The sequence below is a fragment of the Procambarus clarkii genome, chromosome 9 (genome assembly GCF_040958095.1).
Source record: "Procambarus clarkii isolate CNS0578487 chromosome 9, FALCON_Pclarkii_2.0, whole genome shotgun sequence".
Lineage (NCBI taxonomy): Eukaryota > Metazoa > Arthropoda > Malacostraca > Decapoda > Cambaridae > Procambarus > Procambarus clarkii.
The window spans coordinates 7,828,162-7,845,780 of NC_091158.1; the positions used below are offsets into that span (position 1 = coordinate 7,828,162).

Sequence of the window (17,619 nt, forward strand, 5' to 3'; positions counted from 1 at the left end):
ACACACACACATACACACACACACACACACACACACACACACACACACACACACACACACACACACACACACACACAAAATACAGCCTTGTTTCTATTGTAAAATAAAACTTAAGAGACTTTGGTCCTAGTGATAGCTGCAGATGCAGACAGACCAAATAACGCCTTAATGTTTCAACTTTCTATTGATACATGTGTCTGAACATCTGCCTCTCTCTAAGCGTACGTGTAAGTAGCAGAACCCAAACATTCCGAATTCACGCGAAATTATAGGAATAAAATATAAAAATATTGATAATGTAGTGAGATAATATAAAAAACTATAAATAAATTGCTAATATTATTAATGAATATTACTAATATTAATTACAAATTAATAAAATTATTTATATATTAATAATAATGAAAATGAATAATAAATATATTAAGCAGTGATTATAGCGCTGCTCAGTAAGCTTTTGGGGCGGTCTTTATTTTACCTCACCCGCGGTAAACAGGCCTCAAACCCAACTCCAAAACGAACCAATGATAATAATAAAAATAATAATAATAAAAATAATAATAATAATAATAATAATAATAATAATAATAGCATCAATAAAGTGAACTCTAGTATTTTGCCCCGTCGCCAGCACACACTCAGTATAGCCAGTAGACGACGAGTGTTCGGGTAGTTGGGTTGTTAGTGCTGCTCCAAGCTGTTTACGAGCCCTGCAAGACTTGCAATGCACCGCTTGTCCCTGCGAACGACCCGTGTCCTAATTGGTTGAAAGCAAGTTGTCACATCTTTACTTGACTCTTAATTGCCGGTCGTTTAATCCGAACGAAATTAATGATGTACCTCTTGCGAGGCTTGTTTTTAAATGTTAGCCATTAATTTCTCCTATAATTGTTATCAACTTTAAATAGCAGTTTTCAGTAAATATTTTCGTAATCCGTAATAAATTACATAAGAAAATTATAAGAAATATAATTAGGCTTTATACATGATGTTAATGTGTTCTCCCGTTCTCCACAAGACAAAGAACTACTGTTCTCAGTCTCAACTATCGCTCCACTTAAGGTACTAATCTGGATATATGTTGGTTCAGATGGGCTCCTTGATGAAATCTACTAAATGATACCTTACCCCATTTGTTAAAATATTCAGTTAATATTCAGATATTTAGATTGTCGTGTCATAACGATAATGATTTGGAGAAGTTGTTACGAATAAAGTTTCTGAACTCCAATTTAATTCAAAGTCATTAAAATACGAAATAACTCAAAATATATTATTTACGTCAGATATAATTACAGATTTAAGTGCGCTGTATATTATTTCATTATTTACGTTGATAAGTTACAAATGAGTGAGGTGGAACATTACCGGAGGGCCCTGGCGGGGGCCCCAACATCCCTGGCGGGGGCCCCAACATCCCTGGCGGGGGCCCAACATCCCTGGCGGGGGCCCAACATCCCTGGCGGGGGCCCAACATCCCTGGCGGGGGCCCCAACATCCCTGGCGGGGGCCCCAACATCCCTGGCGGGGGCCCCAACATCCCTGGCGGGGGCCCCAACATCCCTGGCGGGGGCCCCAACATCCCTGGCGGGGGCCCCAACATCCCTGGCGGGGGCCCCAACATCCCTGGCGGGGGCCCCAACATCCCTGGCGGGGGCCCCAACATCCCTGGCGGGGCCCCCAACATCCCTGGCGGGGCCCCCAACACACAAGATGTTGCTGGATATTATTGACGGAACTCGATCACGTTAATGTAAAATGCGAAATATTATCACAACTAAAATACGAAGCGAAGAATGCGTTTAACTACTTGATATTAGGATATTAGGTATAAAATTTATCGTTAATAACGTAATGGAATAAAGGCTATTTTTATAAATTCAGAGATATGATTATATATATATAGACGTTTTATATATATATATATATATATATATATATATATATATATATATATATACATATGTATATAATATATATATAAATAATATATATGTATACATAAGCCTATACTTGCTTAAACCACAAGTGAAGATTAACAATCTTTGGACAACAGCCACCAGTGGGCCTCGAACCCAGAAAGCACAACTACCTTCCAGTAGCTGCTATAACTAGTACGCCTTAACCCACTACACCCGGTGTAGTGGGTTAAGGCGTACTAGTTATAGCAGCTACTGGAAGGTAGTTGTGCTTTCTTGGTTCGAGGCCCACTGGTGGGTGTTGTCCAAAGATATGTATACATATGTATATAATATATATATATATATATATATATATATATATATATAAGCCTATATATATATATACATATATATATATATATATATATATAAATATATATATATATATAAATATATATATATATATATATATTATATATATAAATATATATATACATATGTATACAGTATACTATATATATATATATATATATATATATATATATATATATATATATATATATATATATATATATATATATATATATATATACACTGTATGTGTGTGTGTCTTAACGCAGCGGACACCGTTAAATGTGTATAATTGTCACGTTAAATGCCATCGAAATCCAGGGCATTGTCTCAGGTCAAATGTTTGGTGTGAGGAGAGGTGCAGGAAGGCCCCTGGCCCGGGTGTAGGTGAGGCTGGGTCCCGGATACTGACCCGGGGGTGTAGTACACACACACTGACGCTCCCAGAGCTGCTGCTGCTGCTGCTGCGGTGCTCCTGGTACTTAGGGAGGTGAGTCAGTGGGGTGGGCTGGCCCCAGGTGTGCACGAGGCAGTAGCAACAGCTGTCCCTGCCCACCACACCCCACCCACCTCTCACTCCCGCCCATTCACAAAACAACACGGCCCAAAAACACACAACTGGAGATTTATGAAGGTGCTCACCGGTGGTGGTGTACCGTTGGTGGGGGAGGAAGAGATTGACTCGCGGCCGATGATCACAGGTGAGGGTGGTTGGCTGTGGCACTCTGCGGGGGGGGGGGGGTGGCAGTGGCTGTGCTGTGCTACAACCTGTAGACGAACCGCTGTGGAATACGCAGGAAAACATGTAGAAAATCCTGCGACCATCTGTAGAGCAGAATGCGCCACTTGTTCGAGCCCCCTCTTCCCCCTCCCCCTGGCTCCCTCTATAGGAATCTTGAGGCTGAGAAATATAGCAAGAATGACGGAGTGGAGGTGACGGAGAGGTGAAGATGCCCCCAGTAGGAGGCGTGTGGAGGCGAGCGGGAGGTGGTGGTGACTGCGGGAGGTGGTGCTGAGGGCGTGAGGTGACCGCGGCGCCTGTTGCCCCTGGAGGAGTCGGGATTTATGGTGCCGTAAAGTCGGTGTTGGGGGTCGGCGGAGGTGGGTGGTCCGGCAGGCTGGTGGTAGTGGCAGCAGCCGCGGCTTCTGGTGCGACAGTGGCAGCGGCGGTGACGGTGTGATGGTCGCCGCCCGCTAAGAGCCTCGTTTGCATACCGCGGAGGGGGGCGTGGCTGGGCGGCGCTGTGGGCGGAGCGAGGGGTGGGCGGGGGACGCTCATTGGTCGGCGCGGCAGTAATTAGCAGCGGGGTCGGAGCGGGGCCGCCGCCTCCAGTCCGCCGCAGATACTCGGAGCGGCCACATGACAGTCTGCGCTCGGTCGTCGCTGAGGAACGTGCCGTGAACACTGTAGAGTAGAGACGTGGGGCGGCCAGTGTGGAGTACCGTGAGAGTAGCGCGAGCAGTGAGGAGAGCAGGAGCGGCAGCTGTGTGTTCAGTGCTGCCGGAGGAGCAGTGTAGTGTCGCGGGGCGCGCTTACCCCCCTGCGCCTCTCATTTCCATATGGGCGCCCCCCCCGCGGGGAGGTGGCGGTGGTGGGCCAGCCCGCGCATACTCGCCGCCACATTTACCTACTAATTCTCGCCGAGGCGTCATTACGATGTGCAGACGGTGGGTGGCGGCCGCGGAGGTCCCACGCTAGTGATACTTGTGCATGTGTGGTGGTGGAAGTGGCGGCTCAGTGTGGTGTTGTGGCACATGGTGCTAGTGCCGCCCGCACCACGTGTAGCCTACCCTGTGGCACTGCCGGGCAAGGGGGCCAGGCACTTGCTACCCATCACAAGACAACCCGCCGCGACCTTACCCAGCAGCACCAGCAGCAGGAGGAGGGAGGCGTGCAGCTCACGTGCCCAGGCCAGCCACGGCAGGAGCATGTGGTACGCCCAGCTCAGGGACGATGTGGACCTCAGGTAAGGCGCCTCCACAACTTAGCCACTTGTCTCTGGCACTCGTCAAGTTGGTGTGACTCGCCCGTGGGACTTGAGTGTTGTATATGTCGGGGCGGGAGAGGACAGCAGTGGTGTGGGATGGGAAGGTGCCATCTCGGCCTCAATTGTCACTCTGTGCATTTGGAAAAAAAAAAACAGGTTGTGCGGCGAATTTCGACTTGTCTCTTTTTACGTGACTGATAATAAAAATGAAATCATCGTTAATTATTTCCAAGTCGATGGATAGTTTTCAGTTTATTGCAAAACAATATTAAAGTATTATCGATGATAATTAAACAAAATTAATATTCATTTTACTCGTAAATGTATTCAACGTGTGATAAATATTAATGATGACCAACGAGGTTCAGAGTCTACTCTCAAGTTTGTGAAAAAAAAAATAAAAAATCGAATAATTGAATGTATTTCTTGCACTGAAGCGTAGTTTCCATGAGTGACACGCACGAGTGACTACAGAACACACCCAGCAGGACTTACTCACAACGCAAGGAAAAAAATTATCTAAGTTTCAAAACTGGTCTCGACACGCCCGCCCCCGAGTCAAGAGGGAATCGACTCCCTCTCATATTAAACAATATAATCAGATCTAAGGCCAGCCGCGGCGAGGAATAATAGATCACATTCTATCAGGAGCGCTTCCTTAACACCGGAAACTTGTGGTAGGCGAATTGGACTTGGGAAGACGGCGGGGAGGTACAGGTCCGAGCCGCTACCTTACTAATCCGCCGTCTCTCTCTTTCCTCAAGATACACACTCCCTCGGGTGAGGCCTTCAACGGCGTCTTGAGTGTGGTGAGTGTGAGTGTGGGGGAGGGAGAGTGCGTGCGGTGGAGGAGACTTTAGGAGTGTGGGGCTGGTGTTCAACTTAGCGGGAGACGCTGGTAATTAGCTAATGGAGGGAAGCTTACTGCAGCCTACAAAATGAGAATTTCCTTGGCCATTTCATTTTATGTAATGGAAAAGTTGTCCAGGAAAACATGCATTTATTTCGTTAGCTGATATTTTTTTCGGGGGGTTGAAGTTTATGTATAATAAGAATCTGCGTTGGTTTTCTTAGTCTTCAGTAGAGTCCCAGGAATTGGCAGTCTGATTCTCCTTAAAAACAAGTACTGCTTTCCTTGCGTGTGATAAGTATTACAATTATGTGTCGTTATTTAGTGATGACGGAAACTCTGAAACACCAAAAAACAAAAATGGTCAAAACACACCCGATAATCTTTGTAATATTTTCACCGGAGATTGTTGTATAACTGTGACAGAAAATATATGGTTTTCCGGCAATTGAGGAAGATTGACAAATATGGTGTACAATATTGTCTGGTTTGTTTGGAGGCGACTTGAGTACACTTTAGGGATTGTGTGCACAGGACGTGTGGTGTACACTAGGGTTTGTGTGGTGACTTGTGTACATTCGAAGACGTGTGTAGGTGACGTCGTGTTCACTCTGGGGTTTGTGTGTAGGTGACGTCGTGTTCACTCTGGGGTTTGTGTGCAGGTGACGTCGTGTTCACTCTGGGGTTTGTGTGCAGGTGACGTCGTGTTCACTCTGGGGTTTGTGTGCAGGTGACGTCGTGTTCACTCTGAGGTTTGTGTGTAGGTGACGTCGTGTTCACTCTGGGGGTTTGTGTGTAGGTGACGTGTTCACTCTGGGGTTTGTGTGCAGGTGACGTCGTGTTCACTCTGGGGTTTGTATGTAGGTGACGTCGTGTTCACTCTGGGGTTTGTGTGGTGTACACTCTGGGGATTGTGCGGAGGACACGTGTGTACAATCTCTGGATTGTGTGGAGATGAAGGTGTGTACAAGCTGGGGATTGTGTGGAGGTGTCGTGTGATGTACACTCTAGGGATTGGGTGGACGTGCCGTGTGTTGCATAAAGCGGGGATTGTGTGGAGGTGACGCTCAGTGTACACCTGGGATTGTGTGGAGGCGGTCGTGTTGTGTCAAGCTGTCTGGATATATATAAACACTTCACTCACGCACCCCAACACCTGTTCCACACACCGTCCCACATTCGCTCCTTTACTAAATCCAAATTTACAAAATAACTACTTTTTTATCATCATAGCGTTATTCGGATAAAAATTTAATTTATATAAATGAGGAATTCACTTAAATGTTTTTTTTTCCCCGTAGTAGACGCAATGAGAAATGTGATGCTTCCAAGTGTAAATAAACAATACCATGTTAGCTTTAGATGCAGTGTTAAGTGATGGAAATGAATGAAGGGGCCTGTGTTCTCTGGTGTCCTACACCGTGCCATAGTCGCAAATGGTACGTTGATGAGTGTGTGTTCGGCATTCGCCCATGATGGCGTGACTCCTGCCCGCCAAGTGTGGATACACGCATGAAGCCACAGCGACAGTTGAGGCAGGTGTTAGTCTAACATAAAGCTTGTGGCAGGTACAGTGTTGGTGACGGCAGTCAGTCAGCACTAGGGTGATGGAGGCACTCAAAACGTGACGGTTGTGGACATACTCAGAACGGTAGCCTATGGTGGTGGAAGTACTCAGAGCGTTACAGTTGTGGAAACACTCAGAACGGTAGCCTATGGTGGTGGAAGTACTCAGCGCGTTACAGTTGTGGAAATACTCAGAACGGTAGCCTATGGTGGTGGAAGTACTCAGAGCGTTACAGTTGTGGAAACACTCAGAACCGAAGTCAATGGTAGTGGAAGCACTCACGAGAGCATTACAGTGGTAAAAGCACTTACATCTTTGTTATTAAAATACGATGGATGTTATTAATACAGGATATTAATAACACGATGGTGCTTATTTAATTCAGTGTTTATTGACGATAAAAATCTGTGATAAGAAGTGTCCTATAACCTTCGAGAACTATTGGGTTCTTGTTGAATATCAAAATCAACACACCTTAAAAAAATGGAAATCCTGCACTTAGATTTATCAAGGACACAGGTAAGCATCATCTGGCAGTTCAGCTGTAGACGAAGCTAACTACTAAATGCTCTTTTACGAAAATAATTTACAAGGGTTTAAGTATAGTTTGGCTACATATACTTGGGGGGAAAAGTTGATAACGTGCGTAAATAGGCCCTGCAACGCAAGTTCCAGCAAGCGTACTACAGCGTATTTGTCCGTATGTTTACTAGTATCTAACTTAAGTGGTATTGACCGGAAACTGAACGTCATAAGTGACCGGTGTTAGTACTGCACTTTGTTGTGTTATTGCCGTCTTTGTTATTATTAATATTTTTTTAGATATTTTTGATAGTTTTCGCGAACCCGGCGCAGGTATTAATGAAGCCAGAGTAAGAGAGAGCGCGTGTATGTGTGTGTGTATGCGTTCTTCCTTGCGTTCACTGACTCCAGAACACGCGCCGCCACAGCCTACTCACATACGTCCTGACTCTTGCAGATAGGACATGGCACATGTTTTTCGATCATAGTTATGTTTTTAATGTTAGGTGTGTTCCAACCTTTGGATACGTTATTGAACTTACATGGCTGCTGGAAAGGTAAACATGTGTGTGTGTGTGTTCAGTTTGAAGTTGAACATCTGTATGCAGTCCATCTCGAGAGTAGGCCTAATTGGGAAGCTATATATGCAGTATACAGAAGCGCCTGTCGCTGATTTCTTTGTGTTTGGGTGCCACCTAGAAAGCTCAAGGCTTTCCTAGCGGGAAATACACCATGATATTGTGGTCCCTAATAATCTACAGTGTAGACCATCTTTTCCAGTAGCGGAAGAATGTGAAGTGCTGGTTTTAACGTGAGCGCACGCACAAGCGCACGCACACACGCACACACACACACACACACACACACACACACACACACACACACACACACACACACACACACACACACACACACACACACACACACACACACACACACACACCTCATGTTGAAGTGATGTATGGAACAGAGTGCTGTGAACGTGAAAGGTGCCTGCTGCTGCAACTTGTTATTAATTGTCGTAGTGTAGTCTCTCTCTCTCTCTCTCTCTCTCTCTCTCTCTCTCTCTCTCTCTCTCTCTCTCTCTCTCTCTCTCTCTCTCTCTCTCTCTCTCTCTCTCTCTCTCCTTATTCTAAATGCAACTTCATAAATTCTACCTTAAAGTTGTTCTATGTAAAGAGTTAACACACAAGTAGTTTCGGGCTGTTTTTGAAAGGGAGACAATTGTTCTATGCATGCGAGTCCTCCGTTATCTGCCCCGTCTTTATTTTTATTTGTTTATTTTTAATCCAGCCAGCCGTCACTAAATACATTAATTAGACCGCTCATCCATCCATGGAGATGCTCAGTAGTAAACATTGGAGAGGCTACAAGCTTTTCATAATTGTAGGCACCTCAGACATGTGCAAAAGGTGTTCTGGCAAAGTGTTTTAGTGTCAATCCAAATTGACACATGTGACACACGCTTGACACATATGTGACACACGCTTGGCAGAAAGCCGACAGTGACGTTGCTTCCCTTCTCTGGTACTCGCGTACCGGCGTGATTCTTTTTTTAAGCATTGCGTGTCATATAAATACTTTTGGGAGGTCCTTTCCGAGAATTTTCCTGTCTTAAAAAACTGCCATAAATTGTGACTGTCTCCGTGCTTGTCTAAGTTGGGGTCTTTATGTCAAACGTTGTGCCAGGGAACCTCATGATCTTCTAAACCAATTTAGATCTTAAGTGAAAGGTCTATAGTGTTCTGGTTCGTCCTACTGTGTCCATGTTGGTCTTTCTTTAACTTTGTATTTTTCTATTTCGATTTTGACTTTTTTAGCTCTCTCTCTCTCTCTCTCTCTCTCTCTCTCTCTCTCTCTCTCTCTCTCTCTCTCTCTCTCTCTCTCTCTCTCTCTCTCTCTCTCTCTCTCTCTCTCTCTCTCTCTCTCTCTCTCTATATATATATATATATATATATATATATGTAGAAAGTGAGAGAGAGGGAGAAAGAGGGTACCTTAAACGCGCTAGTCATAAATCACTAAGAACTCTATTGACCCGGCCAAGATTCGAACCTATGTCGCCCAGGATCACCCCCCAAACGAACACGATATTTAGTGATATATATGTGTGTATATATATATATATATATATATATATATATATATATATATATATATATATATATATATATATATATATATATATATATATATTTGTGTGTGTGTGTGTAAATCACGAAAAATAAACACGTGATTAAAAATGTGACAGTGTCAGACCAAGGAGGAAGAATTGATGCATTAATGTTACATCAAATTGACGAATGCAAATTACAGCTTATAGGCTACTGTATTTTTATATACGTATATTGTATTAATATACGAAAGTACTTAAGGAAATTCCTGTTTCAATTCTTCCTCCGTGGTCTGACACTGTCATATATATATATATATATATATATATATATATATATATATATATATATATATATATATATAATGTATATTTTTCTGGGGATCATGATGGTCAAGTTCGTGTATGTTCATTATCATTGTATTGTGTGTTTTAAGACATTTAATGAATAAAGTGCAAATAGCTTCGATTTAGGCCTACTTATATTTGTGTCGTTAAGCGAAATAAGCGAGTCCCCTGTCCCCAGGGGACAGGTCTGTAGGCCTACAACTTTATAATCCGTTTGTTGCGTAACTTTCTCAGGTTAGACCTAGTGTGTAAATTCATTTCACGTTGTAATTGATGATGTTACAGTACTGATTATGTATGTGGTAGAGTTAGCAAAATATTTAAATATGTAATATTTAAATATGGTTGTTTAGTAATGGTGTTTTATCAGTGATGGGTGATATGTGTAACGTATATGCGTATATGTTATGTAGCATAGGCCTACTTGCCTACTTGGATAGCATTATAAATATGCACATTTAAGAGTGAATCTAAAACTTTGTCCGATAGATCAAATCAAATATAATACGGTGATTTGGTAAGCTATATGAAGAGGCTTATTATATTAATGTAAAAAAATCAATGCAGAATACGTCAAATTGACGAATGCAAATTACAGCTTATAGGCTACTGTATTTTTATACAATAAAATATATTATAGATTATCATTGGCTCCTAGAGGTATATTTAATACAATGTACTCTTCGGGTGTATCACAAATTACAGTGCACTTATGAAAGTCTATTGTAGAACATAATATAATTTTTATTAGAGAACACCATAAGCCTACGCATTAGGCTACTGAAAAAATATTTGACTTTATACTATATGTTGTGTTCCTATGTGTTCCACAGCAGCCTACTAAAAATTTTTTTGTTCAAGTCACAATGGGTACTGAACATTGATATCTGCCTCAAAACGTTATCAAATCCACAGTGATATCTGCCCCAAAACGTTATCAAATCCACAGTGATATCTGCCCAAAAACGTTATCCAATCCACAGTGATATCTGCCCCATAGCGTTATCAAATCCACAGTGATATCTGCCCCATAGCGTTATCAAATCCACAGTGATATCTGTCCCAAAACGTTATCAAATCAACAGTGATATCTGCCCCACAGCGTTATCAACTCTACAGTGATATCTGCCCCACAGCGTTACCAACTCTACAGTGATATCTGCCCCACAGCGTTATCAACTCTACAGTGATATCTGCCCCACAGCGTTATCAACTCCCCAGTGATATCTGCCTCACAGTGTTATCAACTCCACAGTGATATCGGCCCCACAGCGTTATCTGCCCCAAAACGTTATCAAATCCACAGTAATATCTACCCCCCCCCCACAGTGATATATGCCCCACAGCATATCAACCACACAGCACCACAGGACAGTATTTTAACTACCGTAGTGTTGAATGGCATATCTTGGGTGTCCTTCAAGGGTGAGACTGCGACTCCCTTCACTGAGCTCCTTGGCTGGACCTACTGGTTGATGGAGACATTCATCATACCAGCCCTCTTAGTCACGCTAGGTATTCATCATACCAGCCCTCCTAGTCACGCTAGGCATTCATCATACCAGTACTACTAGTCACGCTAGGCATTCATCATACCAGCCCTCCTAGTCACGCTAGGTATTCATCATACCAGCCTCCTAGTCACGCTAGGTATTCATCATACCAGTACTACTAGTCACGCTAGGCATTCATCATACCAGCCCTCCTAGTCACGCTAGGTATTCATCATACCAGCCTCCTAGTCACGCTAGGTATTCATCATACCAGTACCACTAGTCACGCTAGGTATTCATCATACCAGCCCTCCTAGTCACGCAAGGCATTCATCATACCAACCCTCCTAGTCACGCTAGGCATTCATCATACCATCCCTCCTAGTCACGCTAGGCATTCATCATACCAGTACTACTAGTCACGCTAGGCATTCATCATACCAGCCCTCCTAGTCACGCTAGGCATTCATCATACCAGTACTACTAACCACTTTGTGCTATATAATATAGACGCCAATTCATTGATGTAGACGTATTAATAATTTTAGCACTTTTTCATGCTCGACGTTAGTATACATTATTATACATTGCTAAACGTTACTCTACGTTACTCTACGTTACTATACGTTACTATACGTTAAAGTTCCCACCCGCATCTCATTCATCTTTTCCCTCACGTGCTGAATAAGCCTATAACTCTCGTGTCTTTACAACGAATATTATATCTTCCCAGAGGAAGATTTGATTCGAGTAAACAGTAGTATTGTCCTGATGAAATGGTGAGGTACTCGTGTCCCAGACATGTTCGAACCTGAACGATCTCGTGATTGTTCGTAAAGTTTTTTTTTTTTTCCTGAAATCTACTGTTATGTTATTGGGACTTTGTTGCTTACAGTTGGCTTATGGAAAGGAAATATAAAATATTGTCCAGATGTAGGTTGTGGGGTGAGCAAGAAGGTATTATTGAAATGACATGTGTTATGTTTTGCTTAAACGCTACAACACTATCTGATATATATATATATATATATGTCGTACCTAGTAGCCAGAACGCACTTCTCAGCCTACTATGCAAGGCCCGATTTGCCTAATAAGCCAAGTTTTCCTGAATTAATATAGTTTCTCTATTTTTTTTCTTATGAAATGATAAAGCTACCCATTTCATTATGTATGAGGTCAATTTTTTTTACTGGAGTTAAAATTAACGTAGATATATGACCGAACCTAACCAACCCTACCTAACCTAACCTAACCTATCTTTATAGGTTAGGTTAGGTTAGGTAGCCGAAAAAGTTAGGTTAGGTTAGGTTAGGTAGGTTAGGTAGTCGAAAAAACATTAATTCATGAAAACTTGGCTTATTAGGCAAATCGGGCCTTGCATAGTAGGCTGAGAAGTGCGTTCTGGCTACTAGGTACGACATATATATATATATATATATATATATATATATATATATATATATATATATATATATATATATATATATATATCAGAAAAAAAATGGAATGAAGGGTAGATCTGTATATAGAGGGGAAGAGTCGTAGATTGCACAGAAACGTAGTTTGTGTGGTATACCCTATTTATGTTTAGGGTATACCACATACCACGTAGTATACCCTAAACTGGGTTGGGTATTATAAAGGGTATTATATTATTACTGGGCTGGGTATCATGAAGGATTTTGAGGAGCTCTACATCTATGGGATGGGGTGTAAAATATGTACTGTAGAGTGAAGTCTTAAACACATAGCCTAAAGCAGGAAGGTTATTGGCGGGCAACCATACAGAAGGGTTGCGTGAGGTATGGTTTGGGGGATTGGGGGTGGTGTATACACTGTACAGAGAGAGGAGAGGGGGGTGGTGTATACACTGTACAGAGAGAGGAGAGGGGGGTGGTGTATACACTATACAGAGAGAGGAGAGGGGGGTGGTGTATACACTATACAGAGAGAGGAGAGGGGGGTGGTGTATACACTATACAGAGAGAGGAGAGGGGGTGGTGTATACACTATACAGAGAGAGAGAAGAGGGAGTGGCGTATACACAGGAGTGGATAGGGTGACGACCGTTCTCTTCAACATATGCAGAGCCTCGGTACTCTTACCTGTAAGGCGTCTTTACTGGGTTATAAAGTCCAACTGACCTGAGCTCTGTCCTACAGGATTTCCTGGTTTCTTCCTCCCTGTTCATGCGCAGTCCCTTCCTCCTCCTCCTCCTCCTCCTCCTCCTCCTCCTCCTCCTCCTCCTCCTCCTCCTCCTCCTCCTCCTCCTCCTCCTCCTTCTCCTCCATCTTCTTATTCTCTCTGTGTTTTCTTGGATTGACTATTCTTGTTTGTCAATGCTCTAGCTTTAAGGACACATTTTTATGTTTGATTCCTGGTTTCTAATGTATTTGCGCTAAACTATTTGTACTCAATCTCTATTATTTGTTCTTTGGCTGTTCTTGTTGTTCAATGTTCTAACGAGTATACTCTGCCCTTTATCTTGACTCTTGTACTGTGTACTCTTAAAGACCCTCTTTCACTGATCGGATTTGTTCGTGTTCTTTATTCGTGTTGTTCATCTTTGTTCTGTTCAAGTTCGTGTTCTTGCTTCTTGTGGTTCATCTTTGTTCTGTTTATGCTCGTGTTCTTGCTTGATGTAGTTCATCGTTGTTCTGTTTATGCTCGTGTGTTTACATGGTGCAGTTCATGTTTGTTCTGCTCGTGTTCTTGCTTCGTGTCGGTGTCTTTGTTCTGTTTGTGTTCTTGTTTCGTGGCGTTGTCTTTGTTCTGTTTGTGTTTCGTGTCGTTGTCTTTATTCTGTTCATTGTCTTATTTATTCTGTTCATTGTTTTATTTATTCTGTTCAGTCTTACTTATCCTGTTCATTGTCCTATTTATCCTGTTCAGTCTTATTTATCCTGTTCATTGTCTTATTTATTCTGTTCAGTAGCTCGGTCGATAGCGTTTCGGATCTTCGGTTCGAGTCTCCTACAAATATTCTGTTCATGTTTATGTCCTTAGCTTGTGTTGTTGTCTTTGTTCTGAGCATGTTCGTGCTTCGTGTATTTCATCATTATTCTGTTCCTGTTCTTGCTTCGTGTCGTTCTATTTGTTCTGTTCTCAAGTTCGTGTTCTTGGTTAATGACAGTGTCTTCGTGCATATTTGTCACCCACTCTCAGTGTTCTTGGTGTTCTTCGTGTTCTTGGCTTGTTATTTATGTTTGTTCCCATAGTACTGGGAAGATCTGCTCTATTATCATGATATCATTATTATTGGTCATTATTAATATTATTATTATTATTATTATTATTAGACCCATTGCCAGTGTATGATTTCATTATTAGTATTAACATCTTTATTGACAACAATTAATTACAATTTTGCCTAATCTGAGTAATTTAATTAGGTCTTATTAAAGTGAGGTTAATGCTGGTATTCACTGTCACACAGGACAGAGGATCATACACAATAGGTCTAAACTGTAGGCTGAATTCTTGGGCATCTTACGACACCAAGAATGAACCCATTGGCTTCATTCTCTATTACATGTACGGATAATTGTACATCCGTGCAATTTAGTTTTCTCGACGCTTCTCCTTCTAGAGACTAAACCTAAAATTTAAATAAACAAAAATCTAGAGACTAAACCTAAAAAAAATAGGCGTGAAGAGCGTAACATCTAGATCTAGAATAGGCGTAACATCTAGAATAGGCTGTGCACGTATGTGGATACGGTGCGCAGCCTACCTAGATTCACGTTATTTATAGGCCTATATTCAGGGTATACATATTGGGATTTGCAGGTGGTGAAGGGTGAGTTAGATGGCGTTGTAGGTGGTGAAGGATGAGTTAGATGGCGCTGTAGGTGGTGAAGGGTGAGTTAGATGGCGCTGTAGGTGGTGAAGGGTGAGTTAGATGGCGCTGTAGGTGGTGAAGGGTGAGTTAGATGGCGCTGTAGGTGGTGAAGGGTGAGTTAGATGGCGCTGTAGGTGGTGAAGGGTGAGTTAGATGGCGCTGTTGGTGGTGAAGGGTGAGTTAGATGGCGCTGTAGGTGGTGAAGGGTGAGTTAGATGGCGCTGTAGGTGGTGAAGGGTGAGTTAGATGGCGCTGTTGGTGGTGAAGGATGAGTTAGATGGCGCTGTAGGTGGTGAAGGATGAGTTAGATGGCGCTGTAGATGGTGAAGGATGAGTTAGATGGCGCTGTAGGTGGTGAAGGATGAGCTAGATGGCGCTGTAGGTGGTGAAGGATGAGTTAGATGGCGCTGTAGGTGGTGAAGGGTGACTTTGATGGCGCTTTAGGTGGTGAAGGTGTTAGATGGCGCTGTAGGTGGTGAAGGGTGAGTTAGATGGCGCTGTAGGTGGTGAAGGGTGAGTTAGATGGCGCTGTAGGTGGTGAAGGGTGAGTTAGATGGCGCTGTAGGTGGTGAAGGGTGAGTTAGATGGCGCTGTAGATGGTGAAGGATGAGTTAGATATTGGTGTAGGTGATGAAGGGTGAGTATGTTGCAGAGACAATTGTCTATCCTCTCCCTCTGGTAGTACTCCATCCCCGTCCCCCCTTTTCCAACTAGAATAGGTTTTAGCAACGCTCCTAAAATTTACTATACATCCCCCTTCCTTTCATTGCGCCGGCTCCTCTCCCTCAGCCCTTCCCTTTCCTCCCTCCCTGTCCCAGAATAGGGACACCACTTACCCATTGCGCTTCCTAGAAGAGAGGCTCTCTCACACATCTCTCACAAAACAAGTGACAATCCGCCACTCCCCCCTACCCCCCCCCCCCCCCTGACCTCTTCCGTCGGCGCAGTGAACTTCCACCACTCCAAACTCTTCCTCTCCCCCTCCCCCCCTCTCCCTTCCCTTCTCCTCCACCTTCACTGGGCACCTAATCCCCTCCCCCCATCCACTCCGCCCCCACCCTATCCATGGAACCCTCTCCCCCACCGGCATATCCATCCATCTCCTCTCTAACCTCAGCTTGCCCCCCCCCACAGGATTTACTCCCCCCCTCCTACCACACCATCGCTTCTTAACCTCCTCAGGAACCACTTCCAGTTTGATCATTGTTGCAGACCGTTCATTCACTGCAACGTGTTGCAAGTTAGCGCCACAAGCTTGATACAGCGTACAAGGGACAGCTCAAGTTAGCGCCAGGAGCTAGAGACAGCGTACAAGGGGCAGCTCAAGTTAGCGCCAGGAGCTTGATACAGCGTTCAGGGGGACAGCTCAAGTTAGCGCCAGGAGCTTGATACAGCGTTCAGGGGGACAGCTCAAGTTAGCGCCAGGAGCTAGAGACAGCGTACAAGGGACAGCTCAAGTTAGCGCCAGGAGCTAGAGACAGCGTACAAGGGGCAGCTCAAGTTAGCGCCAGGAGCTTGATACAGCGTTCAGGGGGACAGCTCAAGTTAGCGCCAGGAGCTTGATACTGTCCAGGACCCCCCCACACTCTCCAGTGTTATCGTGAGATGATGATTCTTGAGATGATTTCAGGGCTTTAGTGTCCCCGCGGCCAGGCCTCCACCCCCAGGAAGCAGCCCGTGACAGCTGACTAACACCCAGGTACCTATTTTACTGCTAGGAAACAGGGGCATAGGGTGAAAGAAACTCTGCCCATTGTTTCTCGCCGGCGCCCGGGATCGAACCCGGGACCACAGGATCATGAGTCCAGCGTGCTGTCCGCTCGGCCGACCGGCTCCCTTATTCCCGGAGTTGCCCCCACACCTCGATGATGTTGACATACAGATATAAACACTACGAAGCATAATGGTTATTCCAGCCATCAAAACATCCCCATTAGAAAGTTAGAAACGTTCTTCACATTTTTGTACAAAGATCATAACAAAGTAATATTCTAGAATGAGAATAAATTGTCGTTCGATTTTTCGAGTGGCTCGTTATTATTAGTTTTAGACTTTAAGAATAAATTTATCCCAACCTTGGAGTTTATTCGTTGTGGATGTGGACAAGTTAGTGTGATATATATATATATATATATATATATATATATATATATATATATATATATATATATATATATATATATATATATATATATATATATATATATATATAATATATATATATATATGCGCGAGACTTTATATGAAACTCGGATAAACAATATACATTGGCTTAAACAATTTAATCAATATTTTTTTTTCGCTACTAGTGTTAAGTTTGTTTGCACACACTTTCTTTGGTGTGTTTTCAGAGCCTATTGTTTTTCCTCGCTTAAATCTCTTTTTGTTGTTAATAAAAAAAACATTATTGCGTTGTAAGTGCGGTCAGGTAATGAGTGATTCTTGCAAGTGTGCTGCTTAATCCACGGCACGCGTGGAACAAAGACACCACTACAACTACACACATGAAACAAAGACAACAACAACACGCGTGGAACAAAGACACCACTACAACTACACACATGGAACGAAGACAGCAACAACACGCGTGGAACAAAGACACCACTACAACTACACACATGAAACAAAGACAACAACAACACGCG

At 43.2% G+C, this 17,619-nt stretch overlaps 1 protein-coding gene and 1 long non-coding RNA gene across 4 annotated transcripts in view; one reads left to right on the forward strand and one right to left on the reverse strand.

Moving 5' to 3' along the window:
- The window catches only part of LOC138362680 (uncharacterized), a 39,488-nt gene extending 36,027 nt beyond the window's left edge, over window positions 1-3,461 (reverse strand). For all 3 annotated transcript variants that reach the window (XR_011227868.1, XR_011227867.1, XR_011227869.1), the window contains exon 1: window positions 2,895-3,461. This is a non-coding gene — a long non-coding RNA (uncharacterized lncRNA). The remainder of the gene's footprint in view (window positions 1-2,894) is intronic.
- Window positions 3,462-3,606: 145 nt separating this feature from the next.
- LOC123766259 (Zn finger homeodomain 2) overlaps window positions 3,607-17,619 on the forward strand; it is a 66,722-nt gene continuing 52,709 nt past the window's right edge. Inside the window, 1 exon segment of the mRNA XM_045755327.2 lies at window positions 3,607-4,219. The gene's annotated coding sequence lies outside the window, so the exon portion shown is untranslated.